Genomic DNA, 24,635 nt, shown 5'->3' with positions numbered 1-24,635 from the left:
AGCTCAGCTGGAATTCCATCACCTCCACTAGCTTTGCTGGTAGTGATGCTTCCTAAGGCCCACTTGTCTTTGCATTCCAGGATGTGTGGCTCTAGGTGAGTGATCACACCATCGTGGTTATCTGGATCATTGAGATCTTTTTCATATAGTTCCTCTGTGTATTCTTGCCACCTCTTCTTAATATCTTCTGCTTGTATTAGGTCCATACCGTTTCTGTCCTTTATTGTGCCCATCTTTTCATGAAATGTTCCCTTAGTATATCTAATTTTCTTGAAGAGATCTCTAGTCTTTCCCATTCTGTTGTTTTCCTCTATTTCTTTGCAATGATCACGAAGAATGGCTTTATTATCTCTCCTTTCTATTCTTTGGAACTCGGCGTTCACGTGAATGTATCTTTCCTTTTCTCCTTTGCCTTTCACTTCTTGTCTTTTCTCAGCTATCTGTAAGGCCTTCTCAGACAACTATTTTGCCTTTTTGCATTTCTTCTTCTTGGGGATGGATTTGATCACAGCCCCCTGTACAGTGTTACAAACCTCTGTCCATAGTTCTTCAGGCACTCTATGAGATCTAATCCCTTGAATCTATTTGTCACTTCCACTGTATAATTGCAAGGGATTTGATTTAGGTCATACCTGAATGGCCTGGTTGGTTTTCCCTACTTTCTTCAATTTAAGTCTGAATTTGTTGATAAGGAGTTCATGATCTGAGCCACAGTCAGCTCCTGGTCTTCGGCTGCAGATTTATCAGTCTGATTTTGGTGCTTTCCTGGTGACTCAGATGGTAAAGAATTCCCCTGCAATAAGGGAGACCTGGGTTCAATCCCAGGGTTGGGAAGATCCCCTAGAGGAGGGCATGGCAACCCACTCCTGTATTCTTGTCTGGAGAATAATAATACAAAACAATTTTGTTACATTTTGGTAATTATGAGAATGTCTGTCCCCAGGAGAAAGTGCAGAAAAAAATAAAGTGGTGTGTTAAGAACTCCTTTGCTAAAAAAAAAAAAAATCTTTTGCATGCTCAGTTGCTTTAGTCATGTCTGACTCTTTGTAACGCTATGGACTGTAGCCCACCAGGCTCCTCTGTCCATGGAATTCTCCAGGTAAGAATACTAGAGTGGGTTGCCATGCCCTTCTCCAGGGATCTTCCCCACCCAGGGATCAAAACCATGTCTCTTGTGTCTCCTGCATTGGTAGGGGAGTTCTTTACCACTAGTGCCACCTGGGAAGCCCCCAAGAAGTCCTTTAGATGGCCCGTTATCAGATGATTGTCCATACACAATAAATATGTGAGAATTCCTTGTACATTTTGTGTCCATTTTGGTGTCTTTTTAAAATTCTCCAAAATAAGAAGTTTTTAAAAGTCCTTTGAAATTAAAATACTTTGTAAATAGAAAAGGAGACCACTGTAGAGCTGTGGTCTCAGAATGGCCCCTGGAACCAGCAGCATTAGCAGCTGTCTGGGATCTTATTTGAAATGCATAGTCTCCGGTCCCACCTCTGATAATCTGAATCAGCAACTCCTAGGGGGGGAACCTGGCTGCCTGTGGTTTAGCATGCCCCACAGGTGTTCTGATACACCACTAAAAGGTGAAAATCATCCATGTCTTGTTGGTCACTGTTGATGGCGGGTCCCTGATGGAGGCTGGACGCGGTCAATCAGAGCCTCTTTATACCCCGCCCCCACTCCCAGGAGCTACCTCAGGGACGCAGCCTCAGAGCCTAATGTGTTATTGAAACCACCTGCGCAGATAGGCGAAGGCCCTAGTTAAAGCCTCTTGAGATGGCGGGCGGATGAGGAGATCATTTTGCAGCTGCAGGAGAGAAACTTTACATGTAAGTTCCCTTCTTTTTTGTTTTTTAAACCTGCCACCTACCTATCTGAGGTGGTCTTTTTCTGTTTTTGGTTCCTCCTTGCCCTCCCTGGATCTGGACCAGTTTCAAATATTACCCAGGGAACGCCCAAGCTTTGAAACCGACAGTCCAGAAGTTAAGAAATGGGCATTTGAGTCTAGGATCAACTGGTTTTATAACTGCGGACAAGCCACTTACCTAGAGCGTCAGTTTCCTTATCTCCCAATGAGGTCTGAGTTTTATGGTATCCTGAGTCCTTTCTAGTTTGGCTTTTGAGGATGACTGGAACACACAACTTAGGTGAGAAAATGCGGTTTCTGGGGAGCTTGGAACATTATGAACCTTGGTTAACTATGCAAACTGCTAATAATTAAATGGTCGTCTTTAATTAACGGGTTCTTTGTATGTAGCTGGGAGAATTCGTTTTCATCTCCAAATACAGTTTGAAAGTGTAAATATTGTTTCACAAATAGAAAATATTTCATGTTTTTCATTGCAGTATTCACTGGTATTTAGATATTATTAAGTATAGATGACTTGGGGTAATTTACTGCTGCTAAGTCACTTCAGTCGTGTCTGACTCTGTGCGACCCCATACACGGCAGCCCACCAGGCTCCCCCGTCCCTGGGATTCTCCAGGCAAGAACACTGGAATGGGTTGCCATTTCCTTCTCCAATGCGTGAAAGTGAAAAGTCACTTTGGGGTAATTTACTTGTGCCTTTATAGCTTTTCATTCTGTTTGCAGAGGAGGGGTTTAGACTTCCTAGAACACATTTAAGAAACTAACATGTATGCTCTTAATTATAACTATTTATAGATAAGAACTCATTGTGAATGTAAAAAGTGTTTTGTTAAAGGACTTTTAAGCACCAAACCTTTTCACCTGTTCATCCAATGCAACTACCCTCCTCTGGTTCACAAAAAAAGATGTTAAAAATTCCAAGTCATGAAACTTTTGGCCACTCTGAATTATCTTTAGGAAGGGCAGAGATTACATGAATTGTGGGGTCAGAGGTTAAGAATAATGTCTATGAAGCACCACAGTTAATTGTCAGTATATTCTTGAAGCTGAGCATTTAAAAATAGCATAGTAATGAGGGGAATAAGGCATATTGGACTTGAAATTACATAACTAACCGAGGGCCACCTTGGGAAGCAGGAGAAGCCAGAAGTCCATTTTCTCAGATACCATTGAGCTAAGAGGAAGAAAGCCAAATCTTCCTTTGTTATCCCATCCTGCAACCCAACAGAAGATGGTAACATGTCTGGGGTCCTTGAGGTACCAGGGCAGCTCTTAGTGTTACTGCCTACTCCTTTCAGTCAATATTAAAGGACAATTTAATGGGAGACCGGGAAAGCGTCAAGGTGCTGGAACCTCCCAGTTCAGAGAATACAGTATCCAAGTCTGACAAAAAGATCCATCTTCCTTCTTACAAATCCACAGGAAGCAACTTCCATCCCATCGTGGTCAATTCTTTATAGATTTAAAGTGTCTTGTGGATGAAGGAGATACTTAACTTTAAAAAAAAGTGTGTATATATATATATATATATATATATATATATATATATATATCTCCTTGCAGATACTGATATCTATAGGCTGAAATTAAACTTCACAGGGGGCAAATGTAAGCCTTGCAGTGCGTCTACTATGGAGGTTTATAACAAAGGCACAGGTGAGTACTGATGGGCCATAAAGCTGCTTAAATTCTCATGGACACATGAACTAGCAAAGAAGCAAGTCTAGGTGTTTGAACTGGTCGGGGTCTGTAGGTGGGTATTCTTGGAAAATAAAGTAAGAGAGGACAGTGATGTCGGGACTGAATCTGATATATATTTTATTCCCATTCATGCTGAGCATATAGCATTATGAACAGGAGAGTCACAAGAGAAACAGCTAGTCCTGACACATAGCTGACATAGGCCTATTTCATTGGCTCCCTTACAAATTGGAAACAGTTTACAATCATCCTGTAATTCTGCCTGATGACTTCCGCTTTCAGCCAAGAAGGAGGTGACCCTTTTCTTCTAGGTCTTCAGTCTTAAAATGAAAAGTCCTAAACCTGACACAGTAAAATAGTGAAAGAACACTCTGAAAGGCAGAAAGGTGATGAGTTGACCAGGAACCTTGGGACTGGAGGAACAACATGGCAATGATTCCCCTGGTGTATTAGTCTATTCAGGCTGCCCTAACAAAGGACCAGACCGGGTGGCTTAATCAACAAATTCATTTTCACAGAATTTTGAAGGCTAGCCATCCAAGATTAAGGTGCCACAAGATGGTTTCTTTTTATTGCTAGTTTTATTGTGGTTAGAAGACTTAACATTTAACATAAGAATTCAAGAACACTTAAAAATGTAAGTGTGAAATACAGTATCATCATCCATAGGTACAATATTGTTCAGCAGATCTCTACAAATTATCCATCTTGCAAAACTGATATTTTATAACTGTTGATTATCAACACTCCATTTACCCCTCTATTCAACCTCTGGAAACCACAATTCTATGGTTTACTGTTTTGGGTTTGGCTGTTTTCCATATCTCATATAAGTGAAATCATGTAGTATTTGTCCTTCTGTGACTGGCTTATTTTACTTAGCATAATTACCTTCTGGGTTCATCCATGTTGTCACCTATTACAGAATTTCCTCCTTTTAAAGGCTAAATGGTAGTCTATTAAATGTATATACCACACTTGCTTTATTCATTAATCTCTCTATGGATATTTAGGTTATTTTTACATATTGGCTATTGTAAATAGGCTAAACATGGGTGTGCCAATGCCTCTTTAAGACCCTGATTTCAATTTACTATGGATAAATACCCAGAAGTAGGATGACTGGTTAATATGATTTTTCCAATTTGAACTTTTTGAGGAAACTCCATATTGTTTTCAAAACTCACTGCACCGTTTTGCATTCTCATTATCAGTGTAAAAGTGTTCCAATTGATTCATAACCTCACCAACAATTGTGTTTTGTTCTTTTGACAACATCCATACTAAGAGGTGTGGGGTGATATCCATTGTGGTTTTGATTTGCACTTTCCTGATTAGTGAGGTCAAGCATCTTTTCATATACATGTTGGCCATTCGTATGTTTCTTTGGAGAAATGTCTATTCAGGTTCCTGCTCCATTATAAAGGTAGGTTAATCGATGTTTTGTTTTTTTTTTGTTTTTTTTTTTTTTTTTGCTACTGAGTTACAGGAGTTCTTTATATGTTTTGGAAATTAACCCTTTATCAGATACATGGTTTACAAAAATTTTTTTTCCCTTTCCTTAAGTTGGCTTTTCATTCTCTTGATTGTTTCATTTGTTTTACAAAAGCTTTTAGTTTGATGTAGTCTGTCTTGTCTATTTCTGCTTTTGCTCACTGTGCTTCTAGTGTTAGATTTATGATATCATTAGATTGATGTCATGAATCTTTTCCCCTATGTTTTCCTTTAAGAGTTTCATAGCTTCACATATTATATTTAAATCTTTAATCTATTTTGAGTTGATTTTTGCATACGGTGTAAATGAAGGTCTCAATTTTCCTCACTTGCATGTAGATAACCACTTTTACCATCACCGTTAGTTAAAGAGACTAGTCTTTACCCGCTGTGTATTTTTGACACAGATGTCAAAAGATCTGTTGAGCGTATATGCGTGGATTTATTTCTGGGCTCTCTATACTGTTCCATTCATTGGTATGTCCTTATGCCAGTAGTGTACTGTTATGATTGCATGCAGGCTAAGTTGCTTCCGTGGTGTCTGACTCTGTGTGACGCTATGGACTGTAGCCCACAGGCTCCTCTCTGCATGAGATTCTCCAGGCAAAAGTACTGGAGTCTGTTGCCATGTCCTTCCCGACCCAGGGATCAAACCTGTATCTCTTCTGTCTCCTGCACCGGCAGGTGGGTTCTTTACCACTAGCACCACCCGGGAAGCCTAGAGCATTATAACATATATAGAAATCAATAATGTAATCCCTTCAGGTTGAGTCATATTTTTCAAGAATTGTTTTGGCTATTTGAGCTCTTTTGTGGTTCCATATGAATTTTTTTCCCCCTCTGTTTCTGGGGGGAAATGCCATTAAGGATATTGCTAGGAGTTGCATTAAATCTCTAAATCACATTGGGTAGTACAGATATTTTAACAATATTAAGTCTTTAAATCCATGAACACAGGATTATTCATTTGTGTCATTTTAAATTTCTTTCATCAGTGTTTTTTGTTTTAAGTGTACAAGCCCTTCACTTCCTTAATTTTATTATGAAGTATTATGATATTTTTATAAATAAGACTTTTTCTATCTAACTTTTCAGACAGTTTATTAGTGTGTTGAAACAAAATTGGCTTTTGTGTTTTGATTTTTGTATTCTGAAACTTTTCTGAATTCATTTATCAGTTCTAACATCTTTTGTATAGTCTTTGGGGTTTTCTTTATCATATCATCTGCAAACAGGAATAATCTTACTTCTTTCTTTGTAATTTGAATGCCATTTATTTCTCTCCTTACCTAGTTTCTCTGGCTAGGACTTGAATCACTGTGTTGAATAGAAATGACTGGAGTGGGCATCCTTGCCTTGTTTCAGATCTTAGAGGAAAAGCTTTCAGTTTTTCACCACTGAGAATAATGTTGGCTGTGGGCTTTTCACTTAAGGCCTTTGTTATATTGAGGTAGTATCTTTCTATACCTAATTTGTTATTTTTATCATAAAAATGTTGAATTTTATTATATGCTTTTTCTGTATCTTTTGAGATTATCATGTGAATTTCATTCTTCATTTTGTGAATGTGGTGTATCACATTTACTGATTTTGATATGCTGAATCATATTTTCATGCCAGGGATAAATCCCCCTTGGTTATGGTATGTAATCCTTTTAAGGTGCTGTTGAATTCAGTTTGCTAGCATTTTGTTGATAAATTTTGCATAAGTATTCATCAGGGATATTGGCTTATCATTATTTTCTTACTGTTTATTTGTCTGGATTTGGTGTCAGGGTAATTCTGGCTTCATAAAATGAATTTGGAAATGTTCCCTCTTCAGTTTTTGGGAAAGTTTGAGAAGGATAAGCATTAATTCTTTTTCCAGATTTATTGAAGTATAATTGGCAAATCATATAAATTGTATATATTTAAGGTGTACAACAGAATAATTTTGTATGTATGTATGTTGTGAAACCACAATCAAGTTAATTAACACATGCATAGACTCACATAGTTATTATTTTTCTTATTATTTTTCTTTTTTTGGTTTAGTTAGAACACTTAAGACCTACTTTCTTAGCAAATTTCAAGTATACAATACAGTTTTATCAACTGTAGTCATTAATACCTATTAAAACGTTAAGCAAGTTTTGCCAATGTAACCAATCTGGTCCTGGGCATTTTTGGTTGGGACATTTTTAATTTTTAATTTCATTAATTTGAGTCTTCTTTCTTAATCTAGCTAAAAAGTTTTTTGTTTTTTTTTTTTTTTTTTTTTCAGGAAATGATGGCAGACATCACTTGGTCTATCCCTTCATGTTTTACAGTGGAAATATGTCAGGGGAGGTTGACTTATTGGATGTCAAACAGAGCAGGGCATAAACTTAAATATCTTTATGTGGTCCTGGCTCTACTACAACAAACTATTTATTTTTTAAATTGAGGTATAATTGATTTACAATGTGCCAATCTCTGCTGTACAACAAAGTGACTCAGTTATACACATATATACATTTTTAATATTTTCCTCCATAATGGTTTCTCACAGGATATTTAATATAGTTCCCTGTGCAATACATTAGGGCCATGTTGTTTATCCATTCTAAATATGATAGTTTGCCTCTGCCAACCCCAAACTCCCAGTCCATCCCCCCGCCACCTTGGCAACCACAACTCTATCCTCTATGTGTGAGTCTATTTCTGTTTTTTAGATAGGTTCATTTGTGCCATATTTTATATTCCACATATAAATGATATCATATGGCATTTGTCTATTTCTGACTTCACTTAATATGATAATCTCTAGTTGCATTCATGTTGTGGCAAATGGCATTATTTCATTCTTTTTTATGACCAAGTAATATTCCATTATACCACATCTTCTTTATCCATTCATCTGTCAGTGGACATTTAGATGGTTTCCATGTTTTGGCTATTGTGAACAGTGCTGCTATGAACATCGGGGTTCATGTTCAATCTTGTTGAATTATAGTTTTGTCCAGGTATGTGCCCAGGTATACAGTTGCTAGATCACATGATAATTCTATTTCTAGTTTCCTGAGGAACCTCCATACTGTTTTCCATGGTGGCTTTACCAACTTAGATTCCCACCAACAGTGTGGGAGGGTTCCCTTTCTCCACATCCATATGATGGCCATTCTGACTGAAGTGGTACATCATTGTACTTTTGATTTGCACTTCTCTGGTAATTAGTGATGTCAAGCATCTTTTCATGTGCCTACTGGCTGTCTGTATGTCTTCTTTGGAAAAATGTCTGTTAAGGTCTTTTGCCCATTTTTCAATTGGGTTGTTTGGTTTTTTGTTACTGAGTTGTTCATGTACTTTGTAGATGAAGCCCTTGCCTATTGCATCACTTACTAATACTTTCTTCCATTCTGTTGTCTTTTCATTTTGTTTATGATTTCCTTTGCTGAGCAAAAGCTTTTAAGTTTGATTAGGTCCCATTCATTTGTTTTTATTTCTATTGCCTTGGGAGACCTAAGAAAACATTGGTATAATTTATGTCACAGAATGTTGTGCCTATGTTCTCTTCTAGGAGTTTTATGGTGTTTGTCTTGTGTTTAAGTCTTTAAGCCACCAAAATTGATATTTTTAAAACAGCTGTGATATCATCAGCAGAGGATAACAGTCAAGTCTCCTTGTATTGTTTAACCCAGAATCTTTGCATGTGAGTTGATCTGTGGCAGTGTGAAAGGGGATGGAATTTTTCATACATTTTATGTCAGTTAAATATGACCATGTGTTAGTCCTTAGTCTTGAGATTGACACATAATGGGTGCTCAGTATGTTGTTCTTCTCTGTCATGTATGTTCAGATTTTGCCATTGAATACTCAGCCTGAGGCTGTGGATAATTATTGTTCACACAGACGATGACTGATAAAAGCAAATGCCTTTAGGGTGTTCTCAAGATAGAGTGTCATTTAGTCCTATTTCTCTTGTTTCAACTCCCCCATCCATCTTCATGTCCCTTTTGCTAAGTATCAGGCTACTCTTGCATTCTTTCAAACCATCATGCCACCATATACCACCATGATTTTGCAAATCCAATTACCAGTGCCAGAAATGTCTTTCATCCTTGTCCTGCTAATGAGTTGCAATTCTAGAGTCAACTCAAACTTTACCTTCTCAATTAAAAATTTTCTGATTGTCCTTCTCCAAAGGACTGTCCTACTCTGTGCCCCTATTTACCTCAACCATCCTTGTCTCCCTCTGTGCATAGTAAGATCGCTGGGCCAAAATGTAACATCACTCGTCTGTCCTTATCTCTTATCTCCTGTGTCACTGATCATCCTCCATACTCAGCAGATATTTTTAAAAACTTTACATTGACTATATTAATCTGATTCATTAAAAGTCAGCTATGTCTGGGTGGCTGGAAGAATTGTGATACAGATATTTATGATAGAAAACATATGCATTGTATGAAAAATTCATTAATTTCACTGGTACCTCAATGGCTAGGTACTAGTGAAATTTTACTTCTGTTTTACCTCAAAAGAAGTAAAATAATCTAAGTGATTCTATATACAACGCAGTTCAAAGAGAGGTGGGAGAGGTGAATATATCAATTAGAGTTAAAATAACACCCAATCATAGCCACCTTTTAATTGTCAGGAGAAGCATATAGGGAGATACCATTTATCTCCTTTTAGATAAAGGAAGATGAGGCCCAAAGCTACACTGCTGGAATATGATAGAACCAAGATTTTAATCAAGATCTCTCTGATTCTGGAATAACATGCTAAAATAATACACTGTTTTGTCCATTTGGACTTCTGAAACAAAACTACCATGGACTACATGGCTTAAGCAACAATTATTTCTCATAGTTCTGAAGACTGGGAAGTCCACAATTAGGTCACTGACAAATTGGGTATCTGGTAACGTCCTCTTCCTGGTTCATAAACAACCATTTTTTTCGTGTTGTCTTCACATGGTAGATTTTGTGGGGATACATATTCTCTCCACAGCACATGCTAACTCCTGAAAAAAAGTGTTCCCAAAAATATTAAGGCAGCTTTACATAAAACAAACAAAGAAGCTAAGTTTGGTCAGAAAAATGTTTGATAAATTGAAAGTTATTCTAATTGCTCACTTAGCTAAAAACCTGATTCTTCTTGGGGATAAAATCTAATGGTAACAGTATGAATCATTGATAATTTCCTCACTTCTGTCATTCAGTTTTGCTGAAACAAGTGTAAGCTATCCATAAAAACTGTTGAGTTCTGGGTGTTCTTCCGGGCACAGTTTTCAGTGTCAGGACCTGGACTGAACTGAGAACTCCAGGGGTCTGCCCTCTCTCTGGTCAGTGTCCTTCTCAGGCCTCCATATACTCTGTCACAGTGCAGTGAGGCCAGGCATGATGAGGGAGTCTCACTCCTGTCCGCAATGATAAACGTAACACCTGTTCTCCAAACTTGCCAATCTGAAAATAGAAACTGCCTTGAGGATCCAATTGAAATCCCAATCCCTACTTAACTATGTTGCCAGGAACTTGCTAAAGTTGTTTTGTTTCTCTAGGCCCTTGGTACAGGCAGGCCTTGGTGATATTGCAGGTTTGACCACAACAGTAAAGCAACTAACACCCCTTTTTTGGGGGAGTGGGGGGAAGTGGTTTCCCAGTGTATATAAAAGTTATGTTTACCCTACACAGTAGTCTATTCAGTTGCAAAAGAGCCATGTCTTAAAAATGTACATACCTGAATTTTTATTTTTGTTTTTTTTTTAATTAAATTTATTTATTTTAATTGGAGGTTAATTACTTTACAATATAGTATTGGTTTTGCCATACATCAACATGAATCCGCCATGGGTGTACACGTGCTCCCCATCCTGAACCCCCCTCCCACCTCCCTCCCCATACCATGCCTCTGGGTCATCCCAGTGCACCAAGTACTTTATTGTTAACCAATGCTAACCATTAGTCTGATAATGCAGGGTTGTAACAAACCTTCAGTATGTAGAAAACACAGTGTCTGTGAAGTGCAGTGAAGCAAAGCTCAATGAAACGAGTAATCCCTGTACAGCTTTAAGCCACTCACCTGTTTAATATTGGCTTTATGTTTAATATTATGATGAAAAGCAGGAAACATAACCAATATATGACACCAGTGTTAATTCCATCTACTTGAAGTCACACTTTTCAGGGTGTCATCTCTATGGAATGTTCTCCACAGGGTTTTGGGAACCTCCGCAGCTAGTGTGTTAATGAAAAGCATTAAGTGAACCCCACTCATTGCATGGAAATTGCTAACAAGCTCTTAACCATTTGCCATGTGGATTTGATATCACTGTTTTTGTTTGTTTGTTTTTTGTTTTTTTTGTCTTGTTTTGTTGTGGTGTAAGTGTGTGTGTGTGTGCTGTTCTCTTAGCCAAAGAGCCTATAATAGACAGGGAACATCACTCATTTCCATACTAGGAATGCATGGTATAGAATTAGAGTCTTCCTTTACAGATAGGACTGTGTATTAGTAAAGGAAATAAGTCAGTGTGGCAGTGGCATAACCCTATGTTATTCAGCCCTACCCTTATCATTTGGCAGTAAGAGTGGGTCACTTTGTTTGGACATATTAAGTGGTTTTCTATGAAATCTGGTATCTAAGCTAACATTAAATGAGAATGAATGGTAGTCTTGCAAACTCTTAAAGCAATGATATAATCAACTAAAGGAGTTAGATCATGTTACAAGTCCTGGGAAAGACACAAGCAGGACAGAGTTCAGTTCAGTCACACAGTCCTGTCTTACTCTTTGCAACCACATGGACTGCAGCACGCCAGGCTTCCCTGTCCATCACCAATACCTGGAGCTTGCTCAGACTCATGTCTATCAAGTCAGTGAGGCCATTCAACCATCTCATCCTCTTTTGTCCACTTTTCCTGCTACCTTTGATCTTTCTCAGCATCAGGGTCTTTTCCAGTGAGTTAGTTCTTCACATCAGGTGGCCAAAGCATTGGAGCTTCAGCATCAGTCCTTCCAATGAATATTCAGGACTGATTTCCTTTAGGATTGACTGGTTTGATCTCCTTGCTATCCAAGGAACTCTCAAGAGTCTTCTCCAACACCACAGTTCACAAGCATCAATTCTTCGGTGCTCAGCCTTCTTCACAGTCCAACTCTCACATCCATACATGACTACTGGAAAAACCATAGCTTTGACTAGATGGACCTAAGTTGGCAAAGTAACGTCTCTACTTTTTAATATGCTAATTTTGTCATAGCGTTTCTAGCAAGGAGCAAGCATCTCTTAATTTCATGGATGCAATCACCATCTGCAGTGATCTTGGAGCCCAAGAAATAAAGTCTATCACTGTTTCCATTGTTTCCCCAACCATTTGCCATGAAGTGATGGGACCAGATGCCATGATCTTAGTTTTTTGAATGTTGAGTTTTAAGTCAACTTTTTCACTCTCCTCTTTCACTTTCATCAAGAGGCTCTTTAGTTCCTCTTCACTCTCTGCCATAAGGGTGGTGTCATCTGCATATCTAAGGTTATTGATATTTCTCCCTGCAAACTTGATTTCAGTTTGTGTTTCATCCAGCCTGGCATTTTGCATGATATACTCTGCATATAAGTTAAATAAGCAAGGTGACAATATACGGCCTTGACGTACTCCTTTGCCAGTTTGGAACCAGTTTGTTGTTGCATGTCCAGTTCTAACTGTTGCTTCTTGACCTGCATACAGATTTCTCAGGAGGCAGGTGAGGTGGTCTGGTATTCCCCTCTCTTTAAGAATTTTCCACAGTTTGTTGTGATCCACACAGTCAAAGGCTTTAGCATAGTCAGTGAAGCAGAAGTAGATATTTTTGAAATTCTCTTGCTTTTTCAATGATGATCATTGATGTTGTCAATTTGATCTCTGGTTCCTCTGCCTTTTCTAAAACCAGCTTGAACATCTGGAAGTTCTTGGTTCATGTACAGTTGAAGCCTAGCTTGGAGAATTTTGAGCATTACTTTGCTAGCATGTGAGATGAGTGCAATTGTGCAGTAGTTTGGACATTCTTTGGCATTGCCTTTCTTTGGGATTGGAATGAAAACTGACCTTTTCCAGTCCTGTGGCCACTGAGTTTTCCAAATTTGTTGGCATATTGAGTGCAGCACTTTAGCAGCATCATCTTTTAGGATTTGAAATAGCTCACCTGAAATTCCATCACCTCCACTAGCTTTGTTCGTAGTGCTGCTTCCTAAGGCCCACTTGACTTTGCATTCCAGGATGTCTGGCTCTAGGTGAGTGGTCACACCATCGTGATTATCTGGGTCATAAAGATATTTTTTGTGTAGTTCTTCTGTATATTCTTGCCACCTCTTCTTAATATCTTCTGCTTCTGTTAGGTCCATACCATTTCTGTCCTTTATTGTTGACATCTTTTTGTGATATGTTCCCTTGGTCTCTCTAATTTTCTTGAAGAAATCTCTAGTCTTTCCCATTCTATTGTTTGCCTCTATTTCTTTGCATTGATCACTTAGGAGAGATAAGAAAACCTTCCTTGATATTCTCTGGAACTCAGCATTCAGATGAATATATCTTTCCTTTTCTCCTTTGCCTTTCACTTCTTGTCTTTTCTCAGCTGTTTGTAAGGCCTCCTCAGACAACCATTTTGCCTTTTTGCATTTCTTCTTCTTGGGGATGGTTTTGATCACCCAAGAATAAGCAAGACAGAGGGCTAACTTAATTGATATTTATCCCAAATCTTAGGAAAATCACTTGATTACCGGGGTCCAGCCCCGGTTGGATCCAGGGTTTCCCTCGGGAGGACGGCATCGGTGACCGAGAGAAATAGAGAAAGAGATAAGGAAAGAATTTTGCAGTCAAGAAAATAGAGGAGAGAAAAGAGGCTGATATTCCTTGGTTTACTCAGAAAGCCAATAAAGCCCCAGCACGGGACTTGCTCTGTTCACGTAGGCGGCAGGCACCCTTTCGAATAGCTGAAAGTGCCCCACCTTAGGCACCTTCTCGAGTGGGTCTTAGAAGCCCAGGCAGGAAAGTGAACACAGAGGGCCCCTGCACTCCAGGGAATCAGCCTGAAAAGGAAAAGGAAAGAGAAAGAACGACATGGGGAGACCAAGCTTTGGTGAGCAAGGCCCACACTTTATTTTCCAAAGTAGTTTTTATACCTTAAGTTGTGCATAGAGGATAATGGCGGGGGTGGGGGTAGGGGGTAGAGTCATGCAAGGTCAGCAGTCCTTGATCCTTATCGAAGCCAGGCTTACTTTCTGCAAACTTATCATATGCAAAAGCTTTAGGTGATTTACATCATCTTCTGGCCAGGAGGCCTGTTAACATTTTATGACCTTTTCTTCATAAAACTTATTTTTCTCTAAAGGTGATTATTCTAAAGTCAGGCACCACCCTCTGAAAGCATTAGATAAAGTTGCATTCCTATAGGGCAAAAGTGTGGTGGGCTATAACAAGAAAAGAAGTAACTCAAGGGTCCAAGGTTACAAACATTAAAGCTACTACTTACATTTCTATACACCAACTATATTAATCAATACACTCCCAGGGACACAGTAGGTAAGGGATATGGAAACTTGGCAGCAAGCATTAGCTCAACAAAGAAATCCTCTACTAGTTCTATTCTAACAATTTTAACTCTCTGAGAAGCTCTGCATTGTTAGAATATCTTAAGCTTCGTGGTTGGGAGGCTGTGAATCTGAACAAACCTGTCAGGCAAGCTAGAAAGTCATCAGAGGGGTTTGAATTGAAACACTCCTATTATGCCCAGGAGACTTATTAACTAGAGTTTTAAGTTGATTTTCTTACAGAGAAAGGTGGTCGGGGATAGCCCCCCGTTAATGTCAGAAGAGTTGGTGAAAGTTGTGAAATAGTAAAACAGACAGATTGTGGTTTTGGGGTAGATGCTGGGCAGGTCCAGGGGGCCTCTCGAGTTCTGATTCGCCTTTGCATGTCAGATCCTCTCCGCATGACCTCTGTCATGGGTGGGAACTCCCGTGCTGGCTCCCGGCACTTGATCATCCATTTACAGCTTCTCCATCAGAAAAATAGTTCCCCAAAATAGATTTTGTAAGCAATTATTTGCTTGATTAGGCTGTAGCATGTCAAATTTGTTGATGCTATGTCCTTCGAATATGCAGTTGAAATCTTAGAAAATAAATGATTTAAACCTAATATAAGCCATCATCTTAGATTGTAATATCTGCTTTGGTCTTAAGTATGCAGAATTCATCAATTTCATATTTTACTATGTATGTGTACCTCGCCACAGAGCCTGTGTAGCACTATCTTAAACTCACTGCACTGTTTCATGCATATGTATCCTTTCTCATCCTGCACTTGCCCCTGATGTCCACCTATCACTTAAAAGTTGATGAATCCTCAGTGTTACCTGTAGCTAATATCTCTCTTCTGATTTTGAAACTCATGTATCCAGTTCTTTAGTTTTACCTCTACCCAGATGTCTGCACAGAAACCTGAAATTCCTCATGTTCAAAATTAAAAAGACAGTTGTTCATGGGTACACACACACTAATACTTAAAAATACATACATGCATATATATGGTTTAACAGAGTCCATGTGTTTTGTAATAGGTCACATGTATTAGAGGGGGCAAGCTACAGAGGAGAACAGAATGGGAGCACAAATGGGGAAAAGGTAAAAATTAAATACACAGGAGAGATTCCTTTCACAGATGGGGAAAGTAAGTGCATTTTATGATGAGACGTCTAATGAGCTAATCAATTTTCTGTACCTGAGATTTGGCCTAGTGGAAAGAGTTGGCAAATACTCTCAGTAAAATGATTAGATATCTGACTTTGCTTAAGACAACATGCATATCCACAGGGCTCTCTTATGGGTGCATAACTGATAATGAAATTAAACTGATAACCCAGTAAGTTCTGCAAGAAAATCTTGTCTTTGATACAGTAACAGCTAGGGGCTCCCAGTTACTCTCTTGGTCTAGGTCCAGTCAAACTCAAGACTATACAGTTATATTGTTACAGAGAAATATAGTTACAATTTTGATATGAATTGTCAAGTCTTTGCTATTGGGGTGAATTGAATAGTGATACTTAGTGATACTGGTGTAGGAGCTGGGGCTGTATGCTCACTCATTGTGGAATATGGTGTCCATGCTATCTACATTCTCCCAGCTCAGAAGGCGGCTATCTAAATCTTGAACTGGCAGGAATCTTATCCTGGCCTGTTCTCAGTTTTGTTAGCAGAGGGTGGGGGAACTCAAGCAGCTTACTGCCTATTCTCCACTAAGAATAAACCCAGAGCTCTCAAAACATTAAAAAATATCTTCTCTATATCACATATAAATTTGCCTTTTTTTTTCTTTTTTTGTTTTACTTTAATATTGATTTTTAATTGGTTGATGATTGGTTTACAGTATTGGTTTGATTATCTTAGTTTCTTTTTATTAGTTTCTCTCCATATCTCAGAATATGAATGTAAGATGTCTCAAGTACTTTTAGGATCAAATCATGGCAGTTATGCCCAGAGAGCCTTACTATCTGATGTTTTCTATCTCAGTTGCTACTTTCCTGTCAAACTTGCTACTCTTTGGTCTGTGTGGAAATAATATTATGAATAAAAGACAGCTAATTTAAATTGATTTTTTAAGGAAATTTGATACCTCATTTATAGGATCTGAAGTTTTAGACTGAGTGAACAAATTGTCAGTCAGTTGATGTGCTCTGTCTGAAATCAAATGTTCCTTTCGTGCTCCTCACACCTAGAGACATTTGGATAAACTTCTTTCATGCAGTAAGCCTATTGATACAGACTATCTCTGTATGATAAAAGAACTTCCAGCTGTCGTCTGAAGCAGTTATCTCTTGTTCCATGTGAAGTCATGGTGAATGAAGAAAAGGACTTAGAAAACTGAATCCATCCCTGTGGTACAGTTAGTTTACCATTCAAGAAATTTATGATTGTGCCAGCACAAAAATAACAAAATAAGAGTGTTGTGGTACCTGTTTCTTCACAGAATTATACTTCTAGAAACAATCTTACATACATCATATGCATGAATATTTATGCCTATATATAGATATGTGTGTAAATATTAACCTGGGTTTATTCTTTTATCTACAGAACTTAGTATTTGATAATATTCTGAGTTATAATTCAGAATATGATTTCTGAAAGCTGAATATGATTTATAAAAGAGCTACACTGCTCTGATTTATAGATATAGCATCATTTTAAATGCATTTTGGGTTGTAGTGTGTCCCCTTTAAGTCCTAACTCTCAGTTCCTCAGACTGTGACCTTATTTGGAAGGAGGACGTTATTAAAGTAGGATGGGTCCCTAATTTAATGTAGTGAGCATGCTCAGCCGTGTCTGACTCTTTGCGACCATTTAGACTGTAGCCCATCAGGCTCCTCTGTCCAAGGGATTTCCCAGACAAGAATACTGGAGTGGGTTGCCATTTCCTCCTCCAGAGGATCTTCCAAAGCCAGGGATCAAACCCACGTCTCCTGCATTGGCAGGCGGATTCTTTACCACTGAGCCACCTGGGAAGCCTGGGTGTCTTTATCAAAGGAAAACCGTGTGAATACAGACATGCATGCACAGAGAGGGTGCATCGTGGGAAGATTGGAGTTAACCTGCCACAAGCTGAGAAGTGCTAGAAGCCAGGGCGGGGTTAGAGGGAGCATAGCCCTACTGGTACCTTGATCTCAGACTTACAGCTTCCAGAACCACGAGGCAAGATATTTCTATTATTTAAGTGACTGCATTCTTGACACTTTGTTACAGCAGCCCTAGCAAAGTAATCCAACTCATCTCTATTTTCCCACTTTCTTTGCTTTTGAAAGAGATGTTGAAATGAATAATATTGTGCCTAAATGGATATTTTCTTCCAACTATTATACAAAACTTACTAAAGTTCACATACAGTACATGCACCTGTTTTAAGGGTAAAATTTAAGAAATTTCAAAAAATTTATATACCATTTTGACCAGCACTTTAATCAAAATATAGAACTTTTCCATTCCCCTAGAAAGTTTGCTGCTGCTGCTGCTAAGTCATATCAGTCGTGTCCGACTCTGTGTGACCCCATAGACAGCAGCCCACCAGGCTCCTCCGTCCCTGGGATTCTCCAGGCAAGAACACTGGAGTGGGTTGCCATTTCCTTCTCCAATGCACAAAAGTGAAAAGTGAAAGTGAAGTCGCTCAGTCGTGTCTAACTCTTAGCAACCCCATGGACTGCAGCCCACTAGGCTCCTCCGTCCATGGGATTTTCCAGGCAAGAGTACTGGAGTGGGGTGCCATCGCCTTCTCCACTAGAAAGTTTACCCATCTTCCATACTCAACCCTTCCTATCTCCTGACTCAGTTAATACCTACTCTGATTTCTTTACCTGTAGTTTATGTTTGCCCTTTCTAAAGGCATAAGAGAAACTAGATAGTCTGCACTTTTGTTTGGGGAGTGTATGTGTGTGCATGTGCACATGTGCCTACCTTCCTTCAGTAAACCTGTTTTAGAAATCTTTGTTGCTGTGTGTATCAGTAGTTCATTCCTTTTTATTGTTGTGTAATTTTTCATTATGTGGATATATCATAGTGTATATATCTGTTGATTGACATATGGATTGTTTCCAGATTTAGGATATTAAGAATAGGAATGCTAAGAATATTTATGTTAAAGACTTTATGTAGAAACGTGCTTTCATTTTTCTTAGATGAATAACTAGGAGTGGAATGGCTGGGTTATATAATAGTGTATTTTTAATGTTATGAGAAACTACCAAATTGTTACTGAAAAGTGATTGTCTCTAGCAAAGTATGCAAGTTCCAGTTGCTCCATACCCACACCAATGCTTGATCTTCTGGGAGACTGTAATGGTAACACATGCGGAAAGAAGGCAATGGCACTTCACTCCAGTACTCTTGCCTGGAAAATCCCATGGATGGAGGAGCCTGGTGGGCTGCAGTCCATGGGGTCACTAAGAGTCGGACACGACTGAGCGACTTCCCTTTCACGTTTCACTTTCATGCATTGGAGAAGGAAATGGCAACCCACTCCAGTGTTCTTGCCTGGAGAATCCCAGGGATGGCAGGGCCTGGTGGGCTGCCGTCTATGGGGTCACATAGAGTCAGACACGACTGAAGTAACTTAGTAGTAGTAGTAGTAGTAGTAGTAATAGTAGTAGTGATGTGGAGAAGGCAATGGCACCCCACTCCAGTACTCTTGCCTGGAAAATCCCATGGACGGAGGAGCCTAGAAGGCTGCAGTCCATGGGGTCGCTGAGGGTCAGACACGACTGAGCGACTTCCCTTTCACTTTTCACTTTCATGCATTGGAGAAGGAAATGGCAATCCACTCCAGTGTTCTTGCCTGGAGAATTCCAGGGAATTCAGTGTTGGACACGACTGAAGTGACTTAGCAGCAGCAGCAGCAGCAGTAGCAGTGACTAATGATATTGAGTATTTTCACATGGCTTTCTGGTCATTCCTATATATCCTTTTCTGAAGTCTCTTCAAATTTTTCTCCAATTTTGGTTTGTCATTTGTCTAATTGTTTAACTGTAAAATACACAGATGTTTGTTATGTTTATATTATTGAATAATATAAATGATAAGCATATTTCTCTTCAGGATACTAGTCCTTTGTCAAGTGAGTGGTTAGGGAATAATTTCCTCTAGGTTGCAGCTTTGTCTATTAATTTTCTCAACACTTTTCATGAATGAGCAGAAGTTTGCAATTTTGAGGCAGTTACATTTTATGCTTTTTGTATCCTTTGTAAGTAAGATATCTTAAAGTCACAAAGCTGTCAGAGATCAGTTTTTCCGATTTTGTTTCTGCTTTTTTTAATGTTGTAGTTATTTTTAGGTCTGATCTTTTATTGATCTTTTATTTCATTAGTATGAATAATGAATTAAAATTTATTTTCCTCTTCTATGTATCTAAGTCTTCTAGACCATGGTACCATTTATGAAGAACATTATCAGGAACCACATTTTGAATAATTCACAAGTCAGTCACAGGAACCACACATTGAATAATCCCATTTACATGAACTGTCCAGAATAGACAAATCCATAGGGATAGGAGATTACTATATGATGGGTAGAAAGGGTAATAGTGAATGATTGCTGCAAGATTTCTTTCTGGGATGAAAAAACTATTCTAAAATTAATTATTATGATGAGTGACTGAAATAATAACGATGTCCATTCTCATTGAAAAGGAAAAAGAAACCTTTACAAAAGAGAAAGTCTTTTTTCTTTGGAATGGGAAAAAATAAAGGAGACCATATGCATTTCCAGACAAAATATACAGTAATAAAATATGTTTAGTGTGATAAGAAAATGAGGGAGACTGCAGGAGAAAAATAGTTTTAGAAACATGTTGATCATAGGCAATTAGCAGCATTTGGTAGAGATAGAATTGAATGCTTGCGAATTGAAGTTAGAAATCTGATATAACTTATGAAAGGAACACAATATCAATAAATAGAAAATGGTAAATATGTTTTAAAAAATATAGAGAGTAGTAATGAGGGCCTGATTATGTTTGTGGCCTTGCTTTGATTTGGAGCCAGTTCACTTCTGTGACTTTATTCATCAATGAGTGATATGAAAGCAGTAGTAGAGGAAATATGTTATGGAGGTGAGATAAATTTAGAGGTTTGTCAGCAGAAATTCTAGTGAGTGAGGAATTCCTGGGTCATAGCCACACTGAGATGGATGAACTCAGTGTCTAAGTTTGTTTTTGTGGTAATTTACCAAGATTTGGGCTTCCCTCATAGCTCAGCCGGTAAAGAATCTGCCTGCAATGCAGGAGACCTGGGTCCAATTCCTGGGTCAGGAAGATCCCCTGGAGAAGGAAATGACAGTCCACTCCATTACACTTGCCTGGAAAATCCCATAGACAGAGGAACCTGGTGGGCTACAGTCCATGGGTCACAAGAATTGGACACGACTTAATTACTAAACCACCACTAGGTTTGGTGAACAAAGAAAGGAAGGAGAATAACTTAATAGATGCTGTGTTAGTTTTCTTAGAGTTGCTGTAACGAAATCCCACAAGTTGGATGACTTAAAGCAATAGAAATTTGTCTTCTCATAGTTGTGGGGCCTAGAATTCGAAAACCAAGACATTGGCACAGCTATGCTCTAGGAAAGAATCCTCTCTTGACTTTTCCTACCTTCTGGCATTGGTCGGCAATCCTTGGTGTTCCTTGGTTTGTGGATGCGTGACTATAATCTCAGCCTCTATCAGCAGATGGTCTTCCTCCTCCCTGTGTCTCTGACTCTTAAAAGGCCACCAGGATAAGGAAATAAGGATTTAAGGCCCACCCTCATCCAGTATCCCTGTTGGCTTAGTGGTAAAGAATCCATCTGCTAAGCAGGAGACATGTGTTTGATCCCTTGATCAGGAAGATCCCCTGGAAAAGGAGATGGCAACCCACTCTAGTATTCTTGCCTGGGAAATCCCATGGACGAAGGAGCCTGGTGGGCTACAGTCCATAGGATCACAAAGAGTCAGATATGAATGCACAACTAAACAATAACAGCTCACCGAGTATAAACTCTTCTTCCCTGGATTACAATTGGGAAGATCTTATTCCCCAAAAAGGATCAAGCTCTCAGGTAGTGGAAGTTAGGATTTGAATATATCTTTTTAGAAGACATGATTCAATCCAGATTAGGTGCAAGGAAAGTGGGAAATTAAGTTTCTGCTCCTAGACCAAAGAGCAGAAAGCAAAGATGAAGAAAGAAATAGGCAAACAAGAGAAGAAGTAGTTGTGTTTTCTGTAGATAAAGGGAACAACCCAGATCAAGTAAGTATCCCACGTGAACATTTCATTTCTCATGATGAGGATGGCTTGCATACCAGCTCTCCAGCTTGTACTGTCTGTCCTTGTGAATGCTTTCTGACTGCAGTGATGATACTTTTTCCTTCTATACATTGGTCACATTTCCTTATTTCTTAGTAATAACTTTTAAAATGTCATTGTTAAGTGTGACTATCCCCATGATTAAATGCCAGTGTTCTTCCTTTGAATATTAAGTGTGTGTAGGTGGCTTCTTGGCTGTGGCCATTTAGTTCCATTATAGTTCTTTGTGCTAATTGCATGGATATTTAAAGAGCTAGTGCAGCTGTGTTCACCAGAGAGGTACAACTCCTTGCTTGACTAACAGAAGAAGAGAAGGGCTTGGTCTGTGGTTATGGATTAAAACAAAGTCACCCCAGGAGACTTCAGTTCCATGCCTAATTAAAGTATCTTTTAGATTTTGCCCTTAAAATATGGATCCAACTACATTCCCAGTACTGTTTCCTTCAGACTATCTATGGATGAAGGATATTATAAGCAATTTTTGACTAATGGTCTCACTTAATATTGTTAGTGTTGTCTTTATGTTGTAAGTATCTGTAGGCAGGGGTGGAAAATACTGATAAAAATAGGGATGTATTTCTCATGTCTGTTTTCCCTGGCTCAATGTCCTGTGTATTCCATTGAAAGACTAAGTAACTCCAGAGTATCAGTCAGGAGGCCAGTAGCTACCCCTTGTATTTGGCAAACATTGTTTGGCTTCTACTAATTTTCCCTCCAATTTAATATATCAGGTTGACCTAACACTTGGTATCAAGTGACATATTAACCAGGCTATGCTCATGTGATGGGTATGGTTGCAAAGCTTTTATTCCATCTTCACCAATTTTCTCAAACCTGATTAGATACACAGGCTCAGATATGAGTCAAAAAATAATTTTTTAAAAAACTCTAATAATAATCAAAACACTAAGCTTATCAATGCATAAATTCAAAATTTTTGTTAAGATTTAAATTAGGATAAAGATAGAAAATATGATTTATTTCAGCATCTTTTAAACCTGAGTTTTTAGACTATGTGCTGATATTTTTTTCTCCTAGAGAAATCCAATAGCAAACTACAGGGTGGGTTAATGATGCTGCTGCTGTTAAGTCGCTTCAGTTGTGTCTGACTCTGTGCGACCCCAGAGATGGCAGCCCACCAGGCTCCCCTGTCCCTGGGATTCTCCAGGCAAGAACACTGGAGTGGGTTGCCATTTCCTTCTCCAATGCATGAAAGTAAAACCTGAAAGTGAAGTCGCTCAGTTGTGTCCAACTCTTAGCGACCCCATGGACTGCAGCCTACCAGGCTCCTCCATCCATGGGGTTTTCCAGGCAAGTGTACTGGAGTGGGGTGCCATTGCCTTCTCTGGGGTTAATGATGAAGATAATACAAAATGAGGTTACCGAAACATGCCAATGTGGGCTGAGTATGAGACACGTAACTAAGAGGATAGAACAATGTACTTGGACACCAAAATGCTTGCTTCTGAACCCCCACTTCTTCAGATTACAGCTTTGTGACTTTTGACAAGTACCTTAAATATCTTGCCTTAGTTTTCACATCTGTAAAATGGGTGTAACTTATGCCCCACGTCCTGAAGGTGTTACAAGGATTAAATGAGTCATTACATGTAAAGAGTTGATGGTGATTTAAGTGCCTTGGAATTGCTTACTATTATTAAGTTATTATGGCAATAACAATATTGTACCCATTAAATTGCATATTTTGAAACAAGTTTCTATTTTTTTAACCTTAAGGCAAGTTTTAAGTTTTCTTTATGAAGAAAGTATGTGATCTGGACACTTGAGATGGTATAGAATAATCTGGCTATACAACTTTAAAGAGCATTTTTGTCTTCAAATTCCATGGGCACCAGTAAAGTATAGAATAGGAAAGAAAATGCACGCACTTATTAAGCTTTTAAAAAAATCCAGTGGGGACGGATCTGTATATGAATGATATGAACAATAATCTACTTTTGAGAATACCTGAGTATGAGAAAAAGGGCTTGCCCTGATTTTCCTTTTCCTTAGGTAAATCACTGTTTCTTAGTTTTACGATTGATTCTCCACTTCCATTGCTGAATAACCAGTTTACCAATGCAAAGACAAATGCTGAGCACTCAACATGGTGCCATTGTGAGGGAGAGGGCAATGACCTACCAGGCAGTAGTTTGATTACAGTTAATCCCTTACATAATTGAGAGTTCTGCTGGCTTAGAGTATTAGTTCCCCCAGAGCCACAATTCTCCTGGTAATGTGAAAACTGAAATTGCCAAATGACCCGTTCAGGATTCAGCATACCAGGTAATTAACAGGCAAAATATTACTCTATTTCCTGTGCTAATTGACCCTGATTATTAGGAGAAAGTAAGGTTGCTACTTCACAGTGGGTTCAAGATAGCTATGTGTTGAGCATGGAATTCAAGCAATTCTCTGAAGAACTTCTTTGTACTTCCATGTAAGGTGTTCAAAATTGGTAATACATAGCAATCTAATGTAGACAGGATCTTTAGGGACTCACATCTTTTAGGAATAAAGGTAAACAACCATGATCAGCTGTGAGCATCATAAAAGTTGAGTAGTGAAAGATGTTATGAACACCTACACTGTGACCAAGTGTAGAAATCAAGGCATTAGGTTGTAAGCAGTTTTTCTGCTTGCTTATCATGTATTCATATACATGAACCAACTTACGTCCCCTACCTTCTCATCACATGCCATTTTTACTTCTCTGACTGTTACTTCTGACATTCTTACTTTACTGG

The 24,635-nt window shown here is 38.7% G+C and overlaps 2 long non-coding RNA genes across 7 annotated transcripts in view; both read left to right on the top strand.

Moving 5' to 3' along the window:
- The first annotated feature begins 226 nt into the window (after positions 1-226).
- Positions 227-24,635, top strand: part of LOC129640141 (uncharacterized) — a 115,552-nt gene continuing 91,143 nt past the window's right edge. The window contains exon 1 of one of the 6 annotated variants that reach the window (XR_008708698.1): positions 227-1,832. This is a non-coding gene — a long non-coding RNA (uncharacterized LOC129640141). The remainder of the gene's footprint in view (positions 1,833-24,635) is intronic. The other 5 variants (XR_008708697.1, XR_008708695.1, XR_008708696.1 and 2 more) reach the window with 5 other exon arrangements.
- LOC129640148 (uncharacterized) lies at positions 3,423-7,910 on the top strand. Its single transcript, XR_008708701.1, has 3 exons — positions 3,423-3,529; positions 5,639-5,752; positions 7,332-7,910. It is a non-coding gene; the product is annotated as an uncharacterized LOC129640148 (long non-coding RNA).

This window comes from Bubalus kerabau, chromosome X, assembly GCF_029407905.1.
Source record: "Bubalus kerabau isolate K-KA32 ecotype Philippines breed swamp buffalo chromosome X, PCC_UOA_SB_1v2, whole genome shotgun sequence".
Lineage (NCBI taxonomy): Eukaryota > Metazoa > Chordata > Mammalia > Artiodactyla > Bovidae > Bubalus > Bubalus kerabau.
Note: the sequence above shows the minus strand (reverse complement) of the source record. Positions and strands in the feature narration are given on the sequence as shown.